Source organism: Manis javanica, chromosome 4, assembly GCF_040802235.1.
Source record: "Manis javanica isolate MJ-LG chromosome 4, MJ_LKY, whole genome shotgun sequence".
NCBI lineage: Eukaryota > Metazoa > Chordata > Mammalia > Pholidota > Manidae > Manis > Manis javanica.
The window spans coordinates 86,736,501-86,742,500 of NC_133159.1; the positions used below are offsets into that span (position 1 = coordinate 86,736,501).

A 6,000-nucleotide genomic window follows, 5' to 3' on the forward strand; every position below is an offset into this window, starting at 1 on the left:
AATGGCTCAGATTCAACCATCAGCTCAATAAGGAAAGGACATTGTCTTGTTCACCCGAGCATATAACATAGAATCTGACAAATAGTAAGTGCTCAGTAAAAATGCATTGAATGAATGAATGAATAAATAAATAAATGAGTGAATGAGTGAGGAAATGGTTGAGGACAGTCTGAGGAAGGAATATTTGTTTGGGAGACAATAGCAATTTGCTGGCAAAGAACAATGTGTACAAAAGGTATGGAGATGTAGCAAATTGCATTCCAATAATAATTTTAGATTTCCATCTAAAGTACTCTACCAAGTCCACACTTGAGACATAATTATTGATTCATATGATTCTTTTTGGTGTATTTCTTATGAATCTGTATGCATTTAGAAACTTCCTAACACTATTGATATATATAGTTCTATATATTAATCAGTAAAAATATCTACATTTTTAGTACAAAAATTCTTTGCTGCCAACTTCTTTTTAAAAAGTGTATTTATAAGCAAGAACAACTCTGAAATGAGAACAGATAGTATTTTCCTAACAATACAAAGATTAATTCACCTGAGCAAACTTAGTTGGAAAAAACTTACAGATTTTGCCCTACCATAAAGTGTACTATTGTGTCCATTAGTTGTGCAGTTAAATCTTTGTCAAGGTATAACAAACTCTGGAAATGATTTCACTTGAATGAAAAAAGAAATGAAATAAAATTCTTTTAAAACTGGTTCACACCAGTTCTCCTGCATGTACTATTAACTGCTAAGATCAAGTCACAAAACATTATTTTGAGGAGAAAGGGTTTAGTGAACCCTAGAAATTGGGTTTGATTTATGCCAGAAAATCTGCCTTTTCACTGCTTGAGATTCTAGGGAAGAAAGCCACAGTCTTTTAACAAGTGGTTTCTAAGGAAACCTCTTATAGCTCAGCATCTGAAAACAATTTGGTTGTTAATGAGAAATGGTTCCCACGATGGTGGGAAAGTGTTGACTAAAAGAAAAGGCTGTAGATTTGGCAGTCAGTCTGTAAGAAGTGTTTACTCTTCTACAGTTACGTTCCTGAAATTTCTACATAGATTCAACATTTGTAGGACCAACTTCACAGTCCTTCTTGCTTGTAAACACATTTGTAAAGATTCAATAGAAAATTTTTATACTGAAGATATAGATATTTAAACTTGCAAATATATTTAAACAAATGGCCTTCCAGAATCCATGCACTCCTTTGAGTGTTCCAGTTTGTTTTGGAATTCCAAGATGCTAGAAGTCGTATATTAATAACAATGAGTTATAAATATATAAAAGTAATTTGCATAGAAGACTTCTAAAAATCTTAAAATACGTGAGTACTTACATATTCTTCAAATCTTTTTAAAAATGTCTTCTGAAATGTCCCATAAGTTGTATTTGTTTTACTTCTTTTAAGTTCTACCTCAAAAGAAGTAATTAATTGCAATATTTTAACTGTAATCCTTTTATAATAATTTCAAAAGTAAATTTTAATATTTAATTAAGCACTAGACCTTGGAGTTAAAAAATAAACAGTAGATATACACTAAATCCTCTGAATATACATATTGGAGTTAGATTCCTTAATAACCATACCTATATTTTCTCTATCACCTTAAGTAATGAAACCAAAGGATAAAATTCATACAATAATTTTATATAGGTTTTTAATTGTAGCGTGATTCAGAAACATGAATTACTGTATGGCAGGAACCAAAAAAAGTGGACACCACAAGTTCAGAAGAAAATATCTAGAACTATATCTTGCCCTGGGAGAGTTAAAAGTTTGTGAGTCTGTGTAAAAATACAATATTCAGCTGTTGTCACTTGAATGCCTGTGGGTGCATCCCTTTGCCCATGGCTGCCACCAGTCCATCTGTCCCCCAGTATGTTTTCTGTTCTAGACTTTTGTACAAAGCAGAGTTGCCAAGAGTCTTCTTGTTGTCCTCAGTTGTTTTCCTCATTTGACCCCCACCTCCATTTCTCTTTCTTCTCTGGTCTTTGAACTTCCTCCACTTTGGGCAGCTGCTTTCATTTGCGCAGGAAAAAAAAGCTGTGCTTTGCGCAGGGAAAAAAAATCAGGCAAGGAAAACAGGAAAAATAAGAAAACAAGAAGGGTGGCAAGTGCTTTGCATGTGTTGCAGCCTCCTGACAGCCCACTTTGGGGTTTTTCCACTCCTTACGTAGTAGACTGAGAAGGGATCTTCTGGAGGAGACAGACTCTAAGTGGATCAGAGATTATCCAGGGGAACTTTTTTTCTCATCTCAGAATCAGCAGATACAGAAATTGTGTTAAAAGAAGTTGGACAGTGTTATATTTTCTGTTTACTCGCCCCTTCACACTCTGATGGCATATATTCTCCATTCAGTTTGGCCAAATCTGCACGATTGTCAGTATTGCCTGGTTACAATGAAAATGTGTATATTATTTTTAGTTATGACATTTTAAAAGGTGGGCATATGACTTTTCTATTCTTCCTTTTCCCTACAATACACAGAAAGTCAGAAGGCAGAAACCTCTATTTAACTTTTTTCAAGAGTAGTATGATAGATAAGCATGTATATGAGAGTATTTCATTATAGAGTTCATGAAGAGAATGAAGGAAACATCTTTTCTAAGTCAAAAGAACAGCAAGCAAATAGTTTATAGTTGCCGTTGTTATGCCAGTATGCTTGATTTCAGAACTTTCGAGTGGCTTAAGAAACAAAAGAGATGTTCTTGTCTTTGTTGATAAAACATCAGGAGGGTTGATTAACAGTGGTATCTGAACAATATGTCCCATATAGACATGTAGTTTCTGCTTCAGCTCATTTAACTTGTTTCTACTTCCTTTATTCCTCCTTTTCCCCATAGTATCCACTGCAGCACCATAGGATGACTCCCCAGGTAAGGCAGCAACGTGCTTGGGCAGCTGTAGATCTCTGTGTTAGACTTAGAAAGGAATATTTGTCTTTACTTATATAACCACTCTGCATCTCACACTGACAAATATATGGATGAATGAAGAAATTGCCCAAATGAAATATTTCCTCCCTTTGGCCCTGAGTGCCATTAACTGTTATTATCAGAGCTTAACATGTGAAGGGCAGGAATCACACAAGAGCAGTATGCAAAAATATATGAAGAAAAGGAATAATATTTGCTGAGTCAAGATCCACCTAAAGGAGTGGATCACATTTCCCTGTCTTGTAAAAACTTCTGAAAAGAGTTATAGTCTCCAGATAAATTCAATTAGAAACATTTTAAATGCCTATTATATGCTAGACTCTTCGTTAGTAATGGTGAATGCAAAGATAAATAAGATAATCCGACTGACGGAGGAACCTACAGACTAGACTTGTGACAACCTCTCTTCTCCTCCTCAGCTTTTGGAGGGTTTTATATAGTTTCTGTAGATTTATGTTTCATTAAGCAGTGATACCCTTACTCATGTGACAGACTGCTAGTGAATGCCCTATTTTGCGGGAAAGTGCCAGGTCTTCGGCTGTACAATAACTAAGACCAGAGACCCTGTCCTCCAAAAGGTCTCAGTCTAGAGGAGGAGAGGGACATGTCTAAGAGAAATTATAAAACAATTTTTATATAAATGAGCAAATAATATTTTTTCTGGAACACTTAATTTCTGAATTTGATAGATCTTTCCAGTTAAAATAAAATACGTATAAAGTGCTTAGTATAGTACCTGGCAGATTGAAAGCACTCAAAAGATGTTAACTATCTCCTTTATCATTATTACCTTTACCTTTCCTAGTTCAGTATTCTTATGCAATGTAGAGTACAAATCTAGCTCTTCCATGTTTAACCTCCTTAAATGTATCACTAACAAAAGCCAGTGCATTTTCTAGAAGTTAAAAACGTTGTGTGTTAGTGTACCATTGTCACTTATGTCTATCCACAGTTCCTAAATGTCACATATAATAAACACAAAGATGTACAAAAATTGTCTATTAGCTGAGAGAAAATGGAAGGCTTTTCATTCTACTTCCACACTTCCATTTCAGCAGTTTTTTTTTTTTTGGAACATGAGTAGTGAATTGTATCATGAAACTTTCTTATTTAAACAAGATAGGTTTAGGAGGCTCTGCTCTGGATGACTGATGCTATCATGAATATTCAGTTAACTTTTAGAGCAGGGTTTCTTAATCTCAGCACAGTTAACATTTTGGGACAGATAGTTCTCCGTTGTGGGGGGTTGTCCTGTGCATTATATAATGTTTGGCAGCATCCCTGGCCTCTACCCTCTAGATGATAACACCCCCACAGTTGTGACAGCCAAAAATGACTCCATACATTGCCAAATATTTCCTGAGGAGAAATATCACCCCTAATTGAGAACCACAGCTTTTGATAATCTGGCCAATGATTTTAAGCCTATGGAACAGTGCAGATTGACCATGGTATGGCATTCCTTCCCATTGGTGTAAATCTTCAGTCCACCATGTTCCTTATTTGGTCAAGGTATTGGCAAAATCATGATGAGTAAAATGGACCTTGCTTTGAAGTAACTCATAGTTTAACAATTTGTAAATTAAGTTGATCCTTCAGGTTTTGTAAATGTGCCAGGTGATTCTTAGTAACAATTTGAGGAGTTCCTTGAGCTTCTTAGCTAGTTGTAATAAATATCCCAAGTCAGATATGATTATGTGTTATCAAAATACTTCAGAGCAGTGGACAGCCACCTTTAATTTTCTTTAAGCTTTTTATTGAATATTCTTTGATTCTTTTGCATGGAATAAATTGAAATTTGTTGCTTTGTTTTACTACAGGATATTTACTTGTACTTTATGGTTATTAAGACTTTTTTCTCCAAATCTTTTATAAACCAACACTTGTGTTATGGATTTAGGGCATAATAACAGCACCTGTCCTGATACATAGAGTTCTTATTGTTTGAACAGCTGTCTACACTCTGGACATTTGTACATGCACATTCAATTTTCAAAGAGTAATTGTGTGAGGAAAAAATCTTGTAGTTGTGTAACTGAAGCTAAACTGGGTGTTTAGCTCAATAGTGAGTATATAAAAACCTTAAAATAACAAATAACCCCAAATCCTATGACTAAACACTATGAATCATATAAAATCAAGTATAGAGCAATATATAGCATAGCATTAATATTGCATTTGAACTGATAAGCTATTAGGACAATATAGTTAAAATAAACAAATAAAAAAATTACTCTTGCATAGTACAGCATCTCTGGCATTTATCTAGTCTTTTGTATATGCAAAAGTGATTCAACTCTTAATTCATAAAATTATATTAAGAATCTGAGTTTTTTGGTTTTATATGTGTTAAGAGTAAAGAATATTCAAGGATATATAGTCATTTTTACTTTTAAGATTTCCTTGATCACTGAAGGCTTTCATATGAAGATTTTTATTTTGCAAATCTGTCATTGTTTTATATATATATATATACACATATATAAAAATGTATATATATTTCATCTGTATATTTATATACAAAATACATAAATGTATATATACAGTCCTGACTATTTATTGAGTGATTTCCAAATGCCGGGAGCCCTGCTAAGCACTTTACATACAACAATGTATTTAATCTAAGAACCTCACCCAGAGTTACACAGTGAATTCCAGAACCCAAATCTGAACCCACACTTGCTGGCACCAATGTTCTTGTTCTTAACCATGGCTCCACTCAGCATTTATGGGCACTAAAAGAAATGTATATTTCATTGAAAAGAATGAAATTGGACACTTATCTTACATCTCACACAAAAATCAACTAAATATGGACTAAAGATTTAAATGTAAGGCCTGAAACCATAAAACCCCTAGAAGAAGACATAGAAAAAAGCTTCTTGGCATCGGTCTGGGCAATGATATTTTGGATATGACACAAAAAGCACAGGCAACAAAGTCAAAAATAGGCAATTGTTACTCTGTCAAGTCAAAAGTTTCTGAACAGCAAAGGAAACAATCAACAAAATGAAAGGCAACCTACTAAATGGAAAAAAATATTTGCAAACCATATA

General features: G+C 34.0%; 1 long non-coding RNA gene across 1 annotated transcript in view; it reads left to right on the forward strand.

Moving 5' to 3' along the window:
• The window catches only part of LOC108402214 (uncharacterized), a 158,448-nt gene that overhangs the window by 52,800 nt on the left and 99,648 nt on the right, over positions 1-6,000 (forward strand). The gene's annotated exons all lie outside the window — the stretch shown is intronic.